The sequence below is a fragment of the Otolemur garnettii genome, unplaced genomic scaffold (genome assembly GCF_000181295.1).
Source record: "Otolemur garnettii isolate 467f Iridium unplaced genomic scaffold, OtoGar3 scaffold00089, whole genome shotgun sequence".
Taxonomy (NCBI): Eukaryota; Metazoa; Chordata; class Mammalia; order Primates; family Galagidae; genus Otolemur; species Otolemur garnettii.
The window spans coordinates 5347712-5369464 of NW_003852484.1; the positions used below are offsets into that span (position 1 = coordinate 5347712).

Consider the following 21753-nt stretch of genomic DNA (forward strand, 5'->3'; position numbering starts at 1 on the left):
GCAAGGGTACAAGTCAAATCTATCAAGTATAGAACATAAATGTCCTAACACAATAATTAAGTAAATGAGGTGAAAGCTATATTAATTCGTTTCATGTAAGCATTCCAAATGGTATTAAAAATCAAGACATTGTACCCCACAAATGCATGAATGTATTAATGATCTAAGTATATATGATTTAATGAAAGAAAAAAAAAATAAAACCATAGAACCAAAGATCTGGTTCTGGACTCTAAAGTCAGCTGTCCCAGGGAAAAGGTGGAGGCACAAGCTGCCCTAACTCAAGCAGCCTCCAGGGAGATAAAATTAGACTTCTTCAGTTTCTTCAGGTTCCAAATGAAAGGGTCTAGCTGTATAGAATAAGAAATCTGGAGAGATTTCTGGGTAAAATCTCAGGCATAATTTATGCTCCTGGGAACCAGCTTTTTGCTTATTGCCTTGAGGAAAACCTTGGCTATCCTTTATTTCTCTTGTTTTCCCCCCAGAATGTTGCACTGTGTTGTTGGGACAGAGTCAATGTGACCTGGCTTCCCCTTGACACCCTCTTTACAGCCAGCTGTTTCCTCAAGGCAGTCATTAAAAAGAGGAATTTTTCAAGAAGCATAAATACATGAAAATATGAAAAGTCTAAGTGGGCCAGGCCTGGTGGTTCACCACCTGTAATCCCAGCACTTTGAGAGGTGAAGATAGGAGGATTGCTTGAGGCCAAGGTTATGAGACTGGCTTGGGCAACACAGTGAGACCCTTTTTCTACAAAAACTTTTTTAAAAAATAGCTAAATGTGGTGGCATGGATCTGTAGTCTCAGCTACTTAGGAGGCTGAGGCAGGAAGATCACTTGAGCCCAGTAGTTTGAGTCTGTGGTGAGCTTTGATCATGCCACTGCACTCTGGTCCTGGTAATAGAATAAGACACTGCCCTAAAAAGAAAAAAAGTCTAAATGGATTCCCAGGATCCTTTACAGATCTGTCCTTAAGGATGTCCGAGGGGGAGAGGGGAGGAGGGAGAGGGATTGCCCACCTAAGGGGCTCAAGTCCACCCCTCTTGGACTTGAGATGCGACCGCAACAGGGACCCCACCTCGCAAAAGCAAGCACTGTAACCTAATCCTTTGTACCTTCGCATTAAGCTGAAGTTTTTTTTTTTTTAAAAAAAAGTGTCTGAAACAACGTCTCACACATTTTAAGGGGGAGATTGTGGGCTGGGTGTGAGCAAAGTGTTTGTGGCCTCCTTATAGCATTCCCAGAAAAAGTAACGTTCTAGTCTTCTGACCTTTCTGATTATAAAATGAATACAAATTCGACAGAAATGACCGGGAAACCCCGGAGGGCATAAATAAGAAAACTAACTGGTAAGTCCATCCCAGAAATAAAAATGAGCCTTTGCTGGGAATCCTTCCGGTCTCGGTCCTGCGGCTGTTTGGGACGCAGCCCGAGGCTCAGGGTCCCGGGCCCGCTGCTCCGACAGGCCGGGGCGGGAGCGCCCACCGAGACAGAGTCCCCGAGGAGGTGGCGGGGGCGGGGCTGCCGGGGGAGGGAGCGGGGAGGGAGACCTGGGGGGAGGAGCCGCGCCGAGCGTGGGTCTGCGGGTCCCCGAGCCGTCGGCCGGGTCCGGGCGCCCCACGCGGGGCGGCGCCAGGGGACGCGGCAGGCTTGGCCCGCGGTGCCCGCACTCGGCACTGGCCGCGCGGCCGTCGGCGCCTCCCGCCTCCGGCCTCCCGCCCGGCTCGCGGCGCGGCGATGGGCGCGGGTCGGCGTCTCAGTCCTGCCCGGCCCCGCCCGCCCCGTCCAGCCCCGCGAGCCGGAGAGGCTCCAGACCGCGGGCCTCCTGCGCGCAGCCTCGGGCCTGGCCCTTCTCGGCCGTCGGGGACCCAGTGAGGTAAGCAGAGCGCCCGAGAGGACCCCAAATTCGGGATCTTTAGGGCCTCTCTGTGAACACCATGCACCCACCAAACTTCACTTATTAATAATTACAAAGTAAAACGTGGACGGGGGAAGGGGCTTTTTCTTCTCCTCTCTGGAATCTGGGCACTTCTTTGGAAACTGTGACGACTGTGAAGTCTTTGAGACTTGAGGCGAACGTGGGGTCTTTCCCCAGGATTGCAGAGCGCAATCCCAGGTGAAGAGAGAGAGGAGAGTACGGGAATTTGGTGTAAAGAGGAGGAGCGGTGGCTGCGACGCCGAGTAAGCCACCGCGCTGACTAGGAGAGCTCATTCGCAGAGCTCTCATCGCGCCCCGGTGTCCCCAGCTTTGCCTTGAGGGGGCCCTTGCACATCTCGGGTGCAGAGCAGTGGGCAGGACTGGCTCCCTCCGGGACTGTGAAGTCCCCCAGAGAGACCATTTCATTGCCCCGGACTCTCCAATTGCTGTGGGCTCGGCCGAGTCGCCCGGGGGCTGCAGCGTCCTTTCCCCCAACCCGCAGCCTTTCCCATTAGCTCTGTCCGAAAGCAGACGCCTTCTGTGGGAACTCTGGGTATCCAGGTGCTTCTGCAGCAGACGAGCCTTGAGGTTTTTTTCTTTAAAATTGAGTTCTGTTGTTTATATTTCCGGATTGAAACCTGTGGAGAGTAGAAGTCGTGGCACGGTATATCCCTTGGTTGGTTTTCTAGGTACGCACGTGTGTGAATCGTGAGTAAATTACCTCCTAGCCTAGACCGAAATGGCTTTCCTTCTGTAAGTAGTGCTTTAAAGCAGAGAAGGATGTTCACGTGGGAGTTAAGGACTGGAAAAATTGTTGTTATAGTTGTGTCAGGCAGCAAGGCCTGCAAAGAAAAACTAATTTTTCTCCACCAGTGGCTAAATTTTTCACAGACGTCTTCCAACCGGCAGGGTAGCAGCCACGCTTGCAGTACAGCGCTTTTTCCTTGTTGGGGCAAATGGGCACGCAAACAAATGGCTGGGGAAGCGCTTGCGTGTGGGTTAAGGAACTTTGAATCTGGACGGGTAAGTGCTTTGGCAGGCTTTGGTTGAGTTAGGGGTCTCTTGGGAGGGGTGGAGATGGCTCTCTGGTCCCCATTGCCAGTCTAATTCCACTTCAGGGCCGCCATTGTCCCTGGAGTGTTCCCTTGGTTTTCCCTTCTCTTCCACTCCCAGCTATTAGCTTCTCGTTTTCCCCCAAGGAAGTCTGGAGTTGAGCCTGGTCAGAGGCTGAGTTATGGTAGCCTGGGGATAGAGAATCTCCAATATGGTGAAGGCACAAAAGTAACCCTAGGGGATGGTGGGATGAAAGAACTTACCGTCTAGAAGGCTCTCAAGAGAGTGGAAGAGTAAAGATTGAAGGAAAGGGATTTTCTGGAAGGGAGAATAGGCTCATAACAGTTTATTTCCTGCTGAGAGTTTTAATCTTTCCTTTTTTGTTGCTTGACCATGAGGATATTTCCAGATAGGACAGAAGGATGAGGCCTTCTCTGGAAAGTGCCCTGAATTCCCATTTTTATTCCATTCCTGTGCAGGTTTTCAGAGAGTAATTAGAGGCAGGGTGAGAGCAGAAAGAAGCTCAAAGGCTCTGGCAGGCCAGGGAAATAATGGAACATGCACTGACTTGGGCAGCAAAGTTAGATCTGAGACTTGAAAGGAGTGTTCTGTTTAATTAAAAAATTAGAGCTTTTATTTTGCAGAAAGGTGTTGAGAACCGCAACATTCTTGTTTAGTTGCTGATGAATTTTACCTCATAAAGGATGCAAATCCCTATCTCACTTTTTCTCCAGCCTTTTATTATGAAATACTTTGGACATACAGAAAAGTTACCTAACTCTCCATAAACTTACGATTTTCTTAAAATATAAATGTGTTAATAAAAATCAGAGTTTAAAATGACAGACATATATGATCTGGTCCTGGACAGAGTTTGAATCATAAGTGGTTAAGAAGCAGATGTGTGAAGGATATTAAAAAACATTTCAAGGAAAAAAAAATATGGATCTTATTCTTCTGACTCTCCCATAAGAATCTTGGGCATATCTCTTAATCTCCTTCTTTTTCCCATTTATAAAACATTAGTTGAATTGTATTATCCCATGCTTACTACCCTGAAACACCCCCCCACACACACACACCCCTTTTGAATCTCATCCAGCTCTCTGGACAGGGCTTACCGAAGCCTGGTGTGATCTGACTTGTTTGACTTTGTGTTCTATCCCTCCCTCTCACTTACCATGCTCCCTGCTCCCCTGCTCTTCCTGCAGCCTGAACACTCACATATTGGCACTAATTTCCTCAACTCATTCAGGTCTCTTTTCAAATGTGACCTTCTCAATGAAACTTTCCCTGGCCACTGGATCTAAAACAACCCATCGTCACTCCTGTTCTCTAACTCTGCTCTATCCTTCATTATGGCAGTTGGCTCTATCTGACATTATACAGTTTACCTATTTCCCCGTTCATTATGCATATCCCCCACTCTAATGTAAACTCCATAAGGACAAGGAATTTTTTGTTTTATGTGTGGCTGTGTTCCTGTTTGGCATAGTAATAAGCAATTAAACAATAGAATCAAGTAATACAAATAAGGCAATGATGCCCAAAAGGCTGGCAGAACCCTTGGTAAAATACTAGAAGTCCTTTTAGGTAATTGGTATTAATTAATATTTTACGGGTAAATGGTGATCCTTTAGATCAGTGGCCTCACAGTGCTTCTAAGTTAAATCCTGTGCTAGAAGTTGGACCAGTTTGACAAACCCACATCCCAAACAACACATAACATTTTTTCACCCCAGAGCTTTCCTTATGCCTCTTTCTAATCTCTCCCACCATTCAGAAGCAGCAAACTTTATTCTGATTTCTATCATTATAGTTTAGTTTTGCTGGTTCTTGAATTTGCTGCCATTATACAGTATGCATTCTTATGTTTGGCTACTTTTGTTCAACATAATCTCTGTGAGATTCATCCATGCTATTGAGTACAGCACCAGTTCGTACCTTTTTATTCCAAAATAGTATTTATTGTATGAATGTTAACCATGTGTTTATCCATTCTCCAATTGATGGACACTTGGGTTGTTTCTAGTTTGGGACTGTTTTGAGTAAAGCTGCCATGAACATCCTTATAGCATCTGCCTTATTTTGATTTCAGTGTGCTTTATTTGCAAATCTTCTTATGCCTCCAGTGCTGAGAGAAGTCTGTGGGCAATGTGGCAGCCTGCCTACAGCCTAGCCAGTGTCCTCTCTGGACAGCTCCACTGGGAGCTGCCCTGCCTCCCACTTTAGAGGGAGAGCACTTGGAAAATGAGTGTCTATGCAAATTATGGGATCCCCTGGGGTACACTGTAAGTGCTTTTAGATCGTTGAAAGAGACACCATAGAATGCCTGCTGCCATTGCTGTTGTATTCCCCCGCCTCAGTTCTTCATCCCAATGTTGACTCTAATCAGCCTCTGAGCATTGTGCTACCGAAGAGTTTAAATATTTATAAGCCTGAGCCTTGTCCAGAGCTTGATAAAATATTTATGTGTTTCCATGGGGCATTGGTTTCCACTTAGACTTCTCAAGATGTTTTTCTGAGATGCTTGTCATAATCGTGAAGAACTCAGAGATATATGATATGGCCTGAGAACACCCATGTTATTGAACCCTACCTTGCAGAGCACCCTGCCTTCTGAGAAAAGAAAAGAATGAACACATGAAAAGATGGGCATGAATGGTGGCTGGATCAGGAGAAAGTCCGCATGTGCTGATAAAATGGCTTCAGAAAAGGGCCTAGTAAGGTAGTACCCATAAAGGTGTGACTCCTGAAAGGACAGAAGAAAGAACTTGTGAGAATGAGGAAGGATTAATTAAGATGGGATGTGTTCATTCCAAATAGAGGAATGGAGGCGCCGGCATTGTAAATGGCCCAGTTCCTTTGACACTGATGTGGACAAGGCCTGTATGAGACAACTATGCTGTGTGCTACATGAGGTTGTCACAGCCTGCTGTGAGAGTATGCAGGTAGGTGTGGAGGTCAGCCAGGGCTTCGGAGGGCAGAAGGATATTCCAGGAGGTCATCATTTTCCTCTGAGGAAGAAGTGGCTTTGGAGTCAGGTTCTGACGGAGGTGACTCTTTGGCAGCTATGGTGTGGAAGGGCCTTTTCAGAGAGATGGAATAACTTGAGATGATATTTGAGTCTGGGCCACAGTGCCAGTGGTGTGAGAAAGGTTAGGAGGGAGTGAGGTCAGGGCTGGGTCGCAGTGAGACATAAAGCGGGAAACTAAAGGCCAGCTTATGCAGGCTGCAGGAGAAGGGACTTGAGTCTTTGTCTGAAGGAACCATGCAACTTTTGACCAGAGATTGGTTCAGTTTTAAGCAGTTTTGGTGAGGTACATCCAGCCCAGGCAAGGCCTTAGAGGTATGTCTATGTCCAAGGCACTTCTAGAATATTCTGCTGTATCCAACCCAGTCTAAAGACTCTGTATAGTCTATTCTAAGAGATGTAAACCAGAGAAGATCAGATTCATTCAATAGATGTACACCCCTAGGACTGACATGCAGCACCACCAGCCACCTTCCTGCCCCAACACACAAGCACACAGATATGCTGAGCCAAGCTGAACCCCAGGCTGTGTGCTGCATCCTGCAATCTTCCCCATCCCTACTTTGCCTCAGTGGGGGAGCTGTGAGCATCTAAGCACCCATTTATTGCCTGTGTGGTTGGAGTTGAAGGTGTAGGAAGGGCCTGAAGGCATTGCCCTGGCAAGACTTCAGACCAACAAGGCCTTCCTTGGCTTTAATCTGAGATACTCCTGATTTCTGTGTGAGGTGGAGTCTCTCAAAGGTCCTGTTAGCCTTAGTGTTTCCTCTGCACAGGTGAACAGGGTGCACGTTTAATTGAGTGCCTTTTCTGAACACACATTTTGATGATTCTGTGATTGTGCCAGAGCCAGTGATGGATGCCTGCTTTTGGAGATCAGAGGAAAGAGAGAGAGGAAAAGACAATGACAGGAGGCAGAAAAGGAAAGACATTAGTGAAGTGCTGGGGTCATAGGTTCCCAATTACCTACAAGTGAGAAAATGGGATGCAAGAAGATCAAATAACCACCCAGGGGAATCTTTACATGCAAATATTGCTGACTTCCAAGGCAACCATGAGAAGAAGGGAAAGGAGGAGACACAAAGGCTGCTGTCACAGCCAGTCTGAAGAATATTTATATAGGCTTGACACACAAAACACATAGCCGCATCACCACGGCGCAGGTCTCGGCTGTCCAAACCCTTTTTCACATTTCCACGTGTTCGCTCATGTATTCATTCACAGTATTAGGTATATTTATGAGACATCCATATAAACTTGCAAAGATATGCAAATGTAGACTACTTAAAAGGGTAAACAATTCCAAAATATTATTGGTGAGATTATAAATGATGATTTCTATTTTTCAACTTATCTATATTTTCCAGGACTATATAATGATCACGATTTCTATGAAAACATTAAAGAAAAACCTACTAAAGAGGCTAAGTAAAGAGATAGGGGAAGAAGCATGGGTGGGGGAGAGTTTGATTATAGAAAACAAAAAGATGTTGGAAGATGAGGGAACAATTTTAAAAGTTAATTCTTCCTAGACTGTCGCTTCTATGCATTTTTCTATTATTGAGTATCATATGTCTGTTGCTCTCCAGAGATCTGAAAATATCTATGAGCATGAGACCAAACTGCAAAAACTGAGCCAAATATCCCACCTCCAAGGCCATTGCCCTGGCCATCCTATTCTGTGGGTGACACTGGAGGGCTCACAGGTGGCATCCAACGGTGCTCAGAGTATCTTCCACCAAAGGGCCAACATAGAACACTTCAAGCCTGGGTAGCAGCGTCTCTCCCACAGAGTTTAATATCTATTTCTGCAGAAGTTGGGCCAGCTTTGTGCTTCTCATCTCTTAGTATAGGACAGGAGCCAGCAAAGATTGTCAATAGTCGGAATAGTGAAATTTTCTCAGACAGAAGCCTGTGCTATTTCATCCATGCCTTTGCTGGCCACTCACTGGTTCAGGCAGCCCCTTGAGAAGCTGTGTGGTTAAGGATTTGGAGAAGTAGATACAGTTTTTGTTTCACAACCACTTGCCTTTTCTAAAGACTCTGTCAACTCTGTCAGCCAAGCTTTAATTGGCTTCTGTTGAGCAATACTAGGTGAGCTCTCTCTCCAGCAGAAAGAAGTTGCTATCTCCCTTTACCCACTAGGATCAATTTAAAGCAAATGCCAGAGAACCACATAGTTCACTGAACTCTACTGAACTCTGGGGTCTGGTTACTGGTAATTATAAAGTCTCAATAAATCCTTTTATTTAACTTTATTACATTTTTAAATTATAAAAGTATATAGAGCAAGTCTAGTAAGACCACAGTCTATAGGAAAATATTACTAATTTCCACTTTCCCTCCCTCCAACTGACAAAACCACTGTTAAAAGTTCAGTGCGAGTTCCTTTTCTCCTTGTCTATGTTCAGAAAGACATAGGTAGAACTATTTTCTATTTTTTATGTGAATTGGATCATATATCAGTTACTCTGTTTTTTCATTTTATTAAGCATATAACTGATTTTTTATTTTTATTTTTTGTAATTTTTTTTTATTAAATCATAACTTTGTACGTTGATGCATTTATGGGGTTTAGGGTACTGCTTCGCTATACAATGTGAAGTGTTTACATTGAACCAAGTAACATATTCATCACAATTATACTCATTCCTTAATAGTTTTGAAATGTACCATTGCATCATGCACATTAGGTGAGGTCCCCCCAAATACCCTCCCTTTTCCCATATTCCCTCTCCCCACCATTCTCTCCTCTCTTCTTCCGTTCTAGAAGATGAAATATCTGGGAATTTACCTAACAAAGGACGTGCAAGATCTCTATAAGGAGAACTATGAAACTCTGAGAAAAGAAATAGCTGAAGATGTTAACAAATGGAAAAACATACCATGCTCATGGCTGGGAAGAATCAACATTGTTAAAATGTCCATACTACCCAAAGCAATCTACAGATTTAATGACTTATTATTTTTAATAGCTACCTAATATTCCATGATAGGAAGTTTTAGAATTTCTCCCCTTATGTCCCCATTGGTAAATATTCATGGTTTTCTTCAGTCCATTTTTTTTAACATAACAAATTATGTCACAAAAAACATTCTACATTTATCCTTACACTTGGGTTTTATTTCTGTAGGAGAGAGTCCCAAAGTTGGCATTTCTTGGTCAAAGGGAGTACACAGTTTTACTTCTCAGTGGGGGTCTCCTCTGCAGCAGTTGTTTCCTTCCCCGTTTGTCTTTCTCTCCCGTGTCCCACAGCCTTTCCCCAGGAGGGCCTGCGTATTTAGGAACGAGAGCCTGCAGCGTGAACTCATCAGTGCCAAGAGTGGATTAGATCAGCCCAGTGGGGAACAGGGTCTGCGGGATCTTGGTTGCATTGTGTCTCTCTTGCTTTTGGTTGCCCAGACTGCTTACAATTCCCCTTGCTCATTTATTCCATGCTGTGAAATTATACATGGTTTTTCATCTGTGGTGGGAGCATCTGAGGGGTGACGGGTTGGGGAGGGGTGCGCATTGAGAGAGAATAGGCTCAGTTGACGGCACTCTCTCACAAAGCCATATCTGACATGTTTTTAATTATGCCCTCTCTTTAATAGTTGCATTGGAAAAAGTTCTTCAGTTTCCACCTCAGCCTTCTGTCTTCATTAAGGATTTGGGATTTAGGGAGTTTTATGAGTATATACTCAATCAACTGTAACTGATTATTTGACATGGGGATAATTAGTTAAGAAGGTAGGGGTCTTGGAGCTTAAGGACCAGTGCCAAGCAACAGATGTGAACAGTTTTAAACAAATGATTTTAACAAACCCCGTATTAGGAGCGAGCTTCCCTGGAGTACTTGGCTTTCATTTTTAGTTTTGCTCTTGGCGTGTAAAACTTCAGTCTCGTCCACCAGACTAGAGCGGAGTGGGAATTCCCACCACACCAAGGCTGGGAAAAAAAGTCAGAGAAGCATTAAGGGAAACTGGTGAGTACCAATAAATGAAGTATAAATGTGAACTGACAAAAGTGAGAAGTAAAAGAGATTTTAAAATCCTCAGCTGAAGACTGTTGTGTGACCAGTGGAGCTAATGGACACTGTATAGAAATCTGTGATCGCTAATCCATATTAAAACCAGAATGCAAACATGAGCTAAACAGGAGAAAGAAATTATCAAGTCCTGTTGGCAGATACTTTGCTGTTGGCTTCTATAATGTATGCCATGGTTTTTACTCCATAGCTTTGGAATGGATTTCTGTGTCCTAGATTGAAGACTAAAGTAAAAGAAAAACAAAAGTTATTGCAATTAACTTAAAAGGACGCATCTGTAACTTTGGTTTGGATATGCATATACCTGCAGAATAAGCTTTATCCTTTGTGTTAATATATATTTTTACATAAAATTTTAATTTTCAAATATGCACTGACATGCAGTAAAGGTGATAGCAAAACTAGACCCTGAAGTAGGTTGGTGCTTTGTAACTTTGAGATTCTATAATGTATCTTTTATTTTCTTAATTTTTTTGCAGTTTTTGGCCAGGGCTGGTTTTGAACCCACCACCTCCGGCATATGGGGCTGGCACCCTACTCCTTTGAGCCACAGGCACCGCCTCTATAATGTATCTTAATTGGTCTTATGGTTAATAATGATAGTTATACTGTTTGCACTGTCATTTGTGTTAGTAAAGATTACCTCTAGACAATTTGGTCTTGTCAGTAAATAAAGGTTAAGGTTAAATGTATTACAAGCACGAAGCATCTGCTTCTGGCTATAGTAAACTATCTGATAGTATACCATTGCTCTCATATAAGAAATCTAGAAAAGCTGGATTTAAAAAATGTATTAGAAGGCATAGAAGACCTATTAAGGCATTGAGGACATCAGAAAGAAGAGAAACGCATTAAGTGCTGCACATTTCTAGGCTGCTTCTTCTCTTTAGACATTTACTTTTTTTTTTTTTAAAGACAGAGCTCGCTCAGTCACCTTGGGGTTGAGTGCCATGGTGTTATAGCTCACAGTAACCTCAAACTCTTGGGCTTAAGTTATCCTCTCGTCTCAGCCTGCCTAGTAGCTGGCTGGGACTATAGGTGCCCACCACAACATCTATTATTTTTAGAGATGAAGTCTTGCTCTAGCTCAGGCTGGTCTCAAACGCCTGAGCTCAGGCAATCCACCAGCCTCAGCTTCCCAGAGTGCTAGGATTACAGGCATGAGACACTGCAGCTGGTTAGACATTTTCCATTTATTAAGTGACATGTGAGGAGAAGCTCAGAACCCCAACAATAAGCAACTGGTAAAATCAGAGAAGCTGAACAGAGTATTCCACAGTCTTGATAGATCTAGAGAGGAAGAAAAAATTAGAATTCAAGGATACCAAATGGGCCAAGACATGAGAGGCTATGATCATCAGAAGAGTCACAGAGAAATCAGCCCAATAGTCCAAACGATTTTCCTTCCAAGTCATTCACTGATTTTTAAGTGTAGTACAAACCAAGAGGTTAAAAAAATCCAAACAGAAAGAAGGCACTCAGAAGCTGAGGAGCTAATCAGAACTACTTGCTGTCTTATTGTGCTGGGAAGATAGAGATTGGAGTGTAGGGCCCATCGAGGTAGAAGGGCCTGGAAAACATCCTAAGCTTCCAGTTTGGATTCCTGAAGGATTATGGAAAATCTGGTATATGGGGCCAGCACCCTACTCCTTGAGCCACAGGTGCCACCCAGAAACTAGAGTTTTAGGACCAGTTAGGGGAAACCAGAAACAGATGAGTCACTCAGTCACCTTGGGCTTGAGTGCCATGGTGTTATAGCTCACAGAAAACTAAACTCTTGGACTTAGGTCATCCTCTTGCTTCATCATCATTTTCAGATAAAATACTGAAATCCAATTTCCCATCAGCTCAGTCACTGATTAGATTAAAATAATTTGGTTTTTATTTTAATACCTATCAGAAGCCTTCCATATTCTCTGGAGAAGAGAAAATGAACTAGAGGCTGTTTATTTTTCATGCATGATTTCTGGCACTCAGTGGGAAAAAAAAAAGCAAAAACAGGCACACCAAGATACAGTTTCCAGAATATGATGCAAAGAGAGAGAACTCAGACTCTCTGAGTTAAGAAGACAGAACTTTAAGTCTAGGGAGACCAAGGAAACTAGAGTTTTTTGTTTGTTTGTTTGTTTTTGCAGTTTTTGGCCATGGCCAGATTTGAACCCACCACCTCTGGTATATGGGGCCAGCACCCTACTCCTTGAGCCATAGGTGCCACCCAGAAACTAGAGTTTTTAGGACAGAGTTTTGGAGAGGAGAGAGCCACAGAAAGAACTGCAGAGATGCTCACAGAGTACCTGAAGTGTAAAGCTGAGTGATGGTCAGCACATGCAGGTGAAGAAGCTACCTGGTTATGGAGGAAGAACCACCCAAAAGGATTAGAGGAGGCAGTACTCATAGCTCATACAGGGTTGGTGACAGTGCTTGTTCCCACCAGCCAGGCTGGAAAGCTCATAATTGATGGAGTTTTGGGTAGTGTGCTCTGAAAAACCATGCCTTATTCATGGGAAATATGTAGCCCTAGATGGAGTAGTGCTCTGATCTTGCCTAACAAATCTTAAAAGAAGACCCCAAAAGACCAACCTGATCCCAATAATTTGACTGCATTCCAAAACAAAGCTCAAGAATATTTAGAGGTATTTGGGGGTAACAATATCAGTATAAGGAAAGGTATATTACAGAGCAGAGAATATTATCAGGGATATAGGAAATCTTTCCATAATGATAAAGGATCACTTCATTAGGAAGACAATAGTACTAAACATTTATATATCTGATAATAGAGCTTCAAAATACATGAAGCAGAAATATAGAGCTTCAAGGAGAAATAGACAAATCTATAATTGTAGTCCAAAATTTCATTAGCCTTCTCTCAGTAATGGATGAAACAAGAAGACAGAATATAATTAAGTATATAGAAGCAGGTAGCAATCCAATCAACAACTTTGACCTCATTGCTTTTTATAGGACATTCAGCCCAACAACAGCAAAATAAGATGTTCCTTTCAAGTGCATCTGTAACACACATCAAGGTAGATCATATTCTGAGCCATAAAATGAGTGTTGATAAATTTAAAAGGACTCAAGTCATACAAAGTATGTTCATGACCACAATGGAATTAATTATGAAATCAATAACAGAAATCCTCAAATATTTGGTAACTAAATAACTTCAGAATAACTCATGAGTCAAAGAAGAAATAAAAAGGGAAAGGAGAAATTATTTGGGGTTGAATGAAAGTGAAAAGTTGTGTATCAAAAGCAGTACTCACTTGGGATTTTACAGCATAAAGGCTTGTAAGGAAAAAAGCCTCAAATTAATATCCTCAGCTTTTAACTTAAGAAACTAACCCGTCTCTCCAAAAAAGAAGCAAAGAAGACTCAAAGTAAGCAGAAGACAGGAAATAATAAATATCAGAGCAAAAATCAATTAAGTAGATTAAAAAATAGAGAAAGTCACTGAAAGCAAGTGCTGGTTTGTTGAGAATATTAGTAAAAATGATAAGCCTCTCAACAGACTCATCAGGAAAAAAGACCGGAATATCAGAGACGAGAGCTGTGACATCACTACAGTTTTTACAGATATTAACAGATAATAAGGGAACATTATAAGCAGCTTTACTTCAATAGTTCCCTCAACTTAGATAAAATGAACAAATTCCTTGAAAGACAGAAGCTGCCAAAGTTCACTCAAGAAGTTTAGAGAATGTGGCCAAGCATAGTGGCTCATGCATGTCATTCTAGCACTTTGAGAGGCTAAGGCATGAGAATTACTTGGGGACAGGAGTTTGAGACCAGTCTGAGCAAAAGCAAGACACCCCAACCTCCATCCCTGGCCCTGTCTCTACAAAAAGTAGAAAAATCAGCTGGGCATAGTGGTGTGCATCTGTAGTCCTGTCTACTCAGGAGGCTGAGGCAGAAGATCACTGGAGCCCAGGAGTTCGAGGTTTCGGTGAGCTACAAAGATATAACTGCACTCTAGCTCCCAGCAACAGAGAGAGATTTTGTCTCAAAAATAAATAAATAAATAAATAAACAATAAAGACATACTATTAGAGAATGTGAAAGCCCAGATCTTTTAAATACAATAGAAGAGAACTTCCTTAACCTGATAAAGGGAATTATACAAAATCTGTATCTAACATCATATTTAATGGTAAAAAAAAATAGTAATATGGTAGATTTTTTTTTATTTAATAAACTGTTATTTGTCCAAATATACAGTTGGTTGGACCTATTCATGCGTCTTCTCCAGTAGCTGGGGCTTCTCCACCGTTGGTATTTCTGGTGCAAATTACTTGAGCTCTGTGCTCTGAAACCAGCTTGATAAGTCCTTAACTACGGAGCTCCTGAAGAGCTGCCCGGGCCAGGGAACCTCTAACCTTCAGTCTCTCAGAGATCACAGCTAGAACCGTAAAATCATAGTTGAGAATGTCCTTTCAGAGTTTGTCATATGTGGCTTTGTCAGACAAGACTAGGTTGTTGAGCTTGTCCCAAACTTTGCCTTTGGACCACTTCTTTTTGACCTTGCCCCTAGATTTGTTCACTGGTTCTTTGTCTTTCTTGGCTGACTTTCTGGCTTCTTTCTTCTTATTATTGTCCTTGGGTGGCATCATGAAGCTCAGAGAGGAGCTGCTACTATAGCAGCCTTGCTAAGATGTTGGACAAAAAGCAACATAATCGATTTTTAGCTTAGTATAGATGACTCAAATTTAAAGGCAAAGACTGTGAGACTAAAGAATAAACATTCAAAATTATTATTTAAATGTTTTAATTGGTGATAATTTGTCACACTCCTTTATCATTTCCATGCATTATGCTTCATTTGTGCATGGTCACAAGGAAATATTTGTATTTATGAGAACACTATCAAGAATAGTCAAAAAATTTTTTTCCCTTGCCTTCTGATTGGGCTTTGCAGGAGGGTTTGTGAGTAGTCTGATTCTCCTATTTGATATTGTATATAAAATATTGCATATTTATATATATTTTTCGGGAGAGAGTCCATAGCTTTTATCAGTATATCATGACCAAAAAATATTTAGGAATCATGGCCAGAATAATGAAAGAATCAAGTGCTATTCATAGTGTCTAATAATCTCAGTTATACTTTTCTGACATTAATTATGGTAGAATAATTCAAATGACATCAATATGTGGTCTTGAGCCTCATCAGAGTAGCCTGAAATAACAAGATAAATGTTACTGTAAAGAAGGGGTCCTCAAACTTTTTAAACAGGGGGCCAGTTGACTGTCCCTCAGACCATTGGAGGGCCGGACTGCGGGCCCCGGGATGAGTCGGCTGCTAAGCAGGACAGGCAGCGGTGGCAGAAACACCCGGCGGGCCGGATAAATGTCCTCAGCGGGCTACATGTGGCCCATGGGCCATAGTTTGAGGATGCCTGCTCTAAAGGTTATGTGGTTCAAACTCTAATGAAAGTCTTATGTTTTTCATGATGGACTGGGGTTGTCCTAATATAAGTTCCAAATCAGTAGCAGCAACATCACCTGAGATCTTGTTAGAAATGCATTCTTAGGCCCCAGCTGCGACCTGCTGAATCAAAAACTCTGAAGGCAGGAACCAGCAATTAGTGTTTTTGAAGGAGCTCTCCAGGTGATTCTGATCTGCATTGAAGTTTGATAACCACTTAGACTCTACTTAGAAAATCCTATTCTCCATTCCTGCTTTCAGGCCAGGTTTGGAACAGTTTGTTAAGAAAGTGTCCACAGAGGGTGGTGCCTGTGGCTCAAAGGAGTAGGGTGCCGGCCCCATATGCCGGAGGTGGCAGGTTCAAGCCCAGCCCTGGCCAAAAACTGCAAAGAAAAAAACAAAAACAAAAAAAGCAATTAAAAAAAAAAAGAAAGTGTCCACAGAATGACCAGTCTAATGTTGGTAGGTTATATTTTCTATTTTTTTATCCTCAAATAACCCAAATTACTCTCACACAAGTGTCATTGGTTGTACAGCAATGTCTAACAACAGTTAGAGAAACCCAACGTTCAGCTGGAACTGGAATTTAGAGACAAAGCATAAGAGCTCACTCATAAAAATTCTGACCAGGAGGCTTTTCAGAGATAAGCCGCAGTAATTCCAAAGGCCTTGGCCCCTAGCCTGCTCTGACGGGTAAGAACATTCAGTCTCTTAAACAGAATGAATCTCAGGAACGAGGTCTTATATACCCTCTTCCAGCTGTGTGGCACCCTCACAAACATCCTTTAAGGGAACGCTCAGTATCACCATGTCCCGTCACAAAGCAGCTTAGAGAATTCACGCAGCCCATTTCTGAGCACCCAGAAGGACAACTGCAGCAGCACAAAATTTGAGCTGTCAAAGCCAGCCTCTTGAGGCCAACACCTTCAAGCAATCATTCTGACTACTCTTACTACTGCCTGAAGCTTGGTTTGTTGTGATGCCTTACTGTTTCGCTGATGAGAAATAGCATAGGGTACTTCACAGCAGTTCTCATTAAAGGAGGGCAGCCAAGTGGAATTCATTCCTGGCTCTTAATAGTTTTCAAACGAGAATTTTATTGCATATTAATGAGCACTAATTGACATTTGTGACTGGTTTTTATGGAAATCATGAATATATATAATTTGCATAATAGTACCTAACTGATTTTAGGTAACACTGCCACTCTGGGAAGTTGGTGAAGGTTTTGTATGGTGGTTTTTAAAATAAAAAAGCTCAAACCCCAGCCCCTGGAACAGCATAGAATATAAACAAGTCTCTAGGATCTGAATATAAAGCAGTAGTGATTCAGTTCTTGTGGCTGTGGCAGCTTGTAACTGAGAATCAAACACATCAGAGCAGGTCTCTAAAAGCAGGAGATGCTCCCAAGGTAACCAGGGACCATGTTCTAGCACTTCCTCTACCTTCATGAATCAACTCTCCTGCTTCTCCTGAGGTAAAGGAGTATCTGGAGGGTCCTGAGGATTGTTCCTGGGACTCCTATGCTATGTAATGTTTTCCGAATGTCTTTGGGTCCATATCAACCAGTATGTATTGATAATCTACTGTAGACCAGATACCATGCTAGATCCTCAAGCAAGACCATACTGACTTGCTCCCTGCTGCATCCCTAACTCTTTGCACGATAACTAGGAGGTAACACTATCAGCTAATGTTAATTGAATTAATGAATATATATCTTCCCTTGAGGATCTAAAATCCATTATTCTTACAAAATCTGATTTTAAATGCAGTATAAAGATTGTTGCTTTTCACGTTAGAAGAAATATTAATAATTTAGAACTTGGGGTTCTGTTAGGACATTTGGATAATCTTGGTTTTATGAAGTCAGACAGTTAAGTCTGAAAACTCATCCCAGAAACAGTGTTACATACTCCATTGCTGAATTTCACTATGGTCACCTTCAAAGTACTCCCCTCGGGAAGATATGCACCCTTGCCAGTGCCTAGCCCACCCTTCAAAGCAATTTTGGAACTTTTTATCTGGAAGGGCTATCAGAGCTATCACATGAGGTATGACAATTAAGTTCCCAAACTCATCCTAGAAAAAGTGCTACATACCTCATTGCTGAATATCACTGTGGTCCACCAGATGGCCAAGGGGTGTATTTCAAAGAAAATCATAGTCATAGTTGAACTTAATTATCCAACCTTGTATGTACCCTGTCTTATGTATAGATGACCCTTCTAAATTGTGGAAATGACAGAGCCAATATTCATTGATGATATGGAATGTATCAGTTGCCTTTGCATATATCCTTTACTTTGCATGATTTAATCATCAACAAAACCTATGATATGTGGATAGTATTATCCCTGTTTCATTGAACAGGCAGCTAAGAATTGGAGAAGTGACTAACCTAAGGCACCCACAGATATAAAATTATGTAGCTGAAACTTAAATTCAGCCTTGGCTTTATCTATCACAGTGCCATTATTACAGTAGATGATCCTAGGATATGTGGAGTGGAGCCAAACTCCAAGTACTGTCTTGGGATGAAGGGGTGAATTGGCCCAGAGATCCTGGAGTGTGCCTTTCATTTGGCTGACTTACTGTTTATGATAAACCTACTAGATTCTGTGGGGAACCCAAATCAATAGCCAGTCTGGTTCATAGTAATTCTACCCAGTAGCCAAAAAAGTTTAAATACTGTATAGCAAAGGAATAAATCAAGGTTTAGTAGAAGAAAAGTTATAAGTAATGAGAAAAACTAAAAGGTTGAGAATAGTGTTCACCCCACCCTGCCCACCTGCCTGCCAAGGACCACCGAATGATCTCATTCTGCTTGTAAAATCTCTTTAGAAGGATGTGTCTGAAACAGCCACCTCTCTTCCCCCTGCTCTCCCCTGTGATGAATCAGGATTTCCACTCCAGAGTTCTTGGAATGATTATTCAGAAACCGGGGAAGTATGTAGAAAACTTAATGAGAGGCATTTCACAGGCTTTAAAAGGGAATGTCTATCATTTTTCCCTCTTTCAATAAGGCAAATCTGAGTTTTGGACAAGCAGATTAATTCAGTCCACTTTACATTGCCGGGGAGAAAATTCAAGTTCTAGCTTTTATATACTCCAAAGAGAATATTCTTTCATCTTTCTCCTTCCACTATGTGCCTTTTCCCTCTTGTGCCTGCTTCACAAACATCTAACCACAGCTCTAGAATTGTTACCCCTATGACCCTGCCTACTCCAATTGCCTCCTCTTGTCCCAGACTCACTCTGTGTATTCAGATCAAATTTGTCTTCCTCTGGTTACCACTCCTACATTTTACACTTCTGTAGTCTGTCTTTCCTTCTCCAAGTCCAGGCCTTTACCCTGACTCTCCCAAATGTGTAAAACGTCAACCATAACTCTCTTTTAAACGTCTTTTAAAGTAGTATACAAAGAGCACCAAATTCACAAGACCTAGGCTCTGTTCCTATACTTGCTATGTGATCCTGAGCCTCTCACTTAACCTCTGTGGAGCTCAGTTTCTTCACTTATGAAATGATATCTAAGGTCATTTCTAAGGTCATATCTAAGGTCATTTCTGTGACTTTTCATCTGCTTTCTTACACATACATCACCTTCCCACCTTAATCTCACACTCATGCCTGCTTAGCAAATATTTATAATTGTGAGCTATCTTCTGTGTTGAAGATCTGTGTGGCAAGTGGCCTGGGGAAAGTTTAATACCCTCTGCCCTGGTTACACCAGCTTGCTGCCACCACGAGGAGCAGGGTATGCTCAGGGAATAGAATTTTACTATTAGTTATAGGTGACCCATATTCAAGATATTTGTAGATTTGCTACCAGAACAAATGCAATGCATTAAAAGGACTTGAAAGTGCATTTTATGGCTGAGTGTTCAGACCTGTAATCCTAGCACTCTGGGAGGTTGAGACAAGCGGATTGCTTGAGCTCAGAAATTCGAGACCAACCTGAATGAGAGTGAGACCCTATCTGTACTAAAAAATAGGGGGAAAAAACCTAGCTAGGCATGGATGGTGTATACCTATAGTCCCAGCTTCTTGGGAGGCTGAGGCAAGAGGATCACTTAAGCCCAAGAGTTTGAGGTTGCTATGAGCTATGATGACACCGTGGTACTCTACCGAGGGTGACAGAATGAGACTCTGTCTCAAAAAAAAAAAAAAAAAAAAGGAAGAAAATGCATTTTACATTTCCATTTCCTGCTATTCATAATGATCCAGGTATCTATTCCCGATACTAAATAGTAAATAAAGAGCTAGTTCTTCAGGCAATATTGATGTCAGAAGGAAACTGCATGAACACCTAGTATGATGCTGTCTCTATTGTTGGTTTGCATGTATGCATTTTGTATGAATTCACATGTTGGTCTGCCTTATCTCTCTGAGTGGGTAATCCGAGACTGAAGTACTTCAAATAATGTATCTATTTGCTCACATAAGGTAGAATCATCCCTAGTACTTTAATTCAATCAAAACCATGTTTCCTCTCTTATAAAATGAGTTTTAACTTTAGGTTAACTTTTCATTTAAAACATATAGTTGGATGAAAGACACAGAGGTAAGGAAATCAGGAAAAAAGAAAAATAGTCATAGGACAACAAAATGGACCAGAGATCCCTAAACTGTACAGTTGCTATAAATGAGCCACAAATGTTATTCTAAGTTTTCCAGTAGCCAAAACAGAGAGAATCATAATATTATTCATGACATAAACATGTATTTGTATTCCTCTGTATTTGAGAGGAAGAGAAATTTATACCATAGACCTTCATGATAAAGCTACCACGTATATGATATGTGGTAGACCACACTCTAAACAATATCCTATTACTACCTGCAATGCTGAATTCATTCAATAAGCATTTATTGAGTGCTTATATATTGTGCCATGTTTCAGGGCATTATAGTAGTTATTCTTTCTGATGCTCAAATTATCCTGTTGTGGGCTAGTGAGAGCCCATTGCATTGACTCCTACATCCCTTTGCCATGATTCTGTAGAAATGGTTAAATTTTTTTCCAATATGACAAGATATCCCAGGTTCATCTTATATATTTCTTGCTCCATAACTCAAATCACCCATTTTCCTTAAGAAATTTGATGTCTTTTATTAAAAAGTAGTTTTATAGAATACAATCTAAGCACTTGGAGTATTAATTATTATCATTATTTATAAGACTTAGTGAACAGATTAGGAAGTTTGAATTTTTAGAAAGATAAAAATAAATCCTGAGACCATGTTGACGTTTCTCACTTAAATTAATGATTAAGTGGCTCGGCACCTGTGGCTCAAGTGGCTCAACCTAAGGTGGCAGGTTCGAATCCAGCCTGGGCCCACCAAACAACAATGACAGCTGCAACCAAAAAATAGCCAGGCATTGTGGTGGGCACCTGTGGTCCCAGCTACTTGGGAGGTGGAGGCAGGAGACTCACTTAAGCCCAGGAGTTGGAGGTTGCTGTGAGCTGTGATGCCACAGCACTCTACCCAGGGGAATAGCTTGAGGCTCTGTCTCAAAAAAAAAAAAAATTAATGATTAAGCATTTTTCAGATAGGATGGCTGTTATTAAAAAGACCAAAAATATAAAAAAGAAAAAAAAGGCCAAAAATAACAAATGGTGGTGAGGATGCCAAAAAAAAAGGAAGCTTTTATACAATATTGATGGGACTATAAACGTGTAATACAGCCACCATGGAGTTTCCTCAGAAAACTACAAATAGAACCACCCTATGATTCGGCAATACCATCACTGGGCATTTATCCAAAGGAAAGGAAATCGATATATCAAAGAGGCATCAGCACCTCCATCTTTATTGCAGCACTATTCACAAAAGCCAAGGTATGGAACCAACCTAAGTGTCGACCGCAGATGCAGGGTAAAGGAAAGGTGGAATGCGTATATATACAATGGAGTACTATTCAGCCATAAAAAGAATGCTGTCCAGTCATTCGTGGCAAAATGGGTAGAACTGGAGGTTATTGTGTTAAATGAAATAAACCAGAAACAGAAAGTTAAACACTGCATGTTCTCAGTCCGTATGCAGAAGCTAAAAAAAGTTGCTCTCATAGAAGTAAAAAGAAGAACAAAGAATTCCAGAGGCTGAGAAGGATAGGAGGGTAGGGAGAGATTTGTTAAAGGACACAAAATTAAAGCAAGATAGGAAGAATAAGCTCTAGTTTTATATAACACTGTAGAATGACTATAGTGAACAGTAATATACAGTATATGTAGTGTCAGATAGCTAAAAGGAAAATATCTAATGTTTTCAAAACAGAGAAATAATAAAC

At 41.7% G+C, this 21753-nt stretch overlaps 1 protein-coding gene and 1 pseudogene across 1 annotated transcript in view; one reads left to right on the forward strand and one right to left on the reverse strand.

Annotated features, from left to right (window-relative positions):
- Positions 1-1825: 1825 nt before the first annotated feature.
- GPR156 (G protein-coupled receptor 156) overlaps positions 1826-21753 on the forward strand; it is a 107790-nt gene continuing 87862 nt past the window's right edge. Inside the window, exon 1 of the mRNA XM_003795090.3 lies at positions 1826-1876. The gene's annotated coding sequence lies outside the window, so the exon portion shown is untranslated. The remainder of the gene's footprint in view (positions 1877-21753) is intronic.
- Positions 14266-14640, reverse strand: LOC111726992 (annotated as a pseudogene).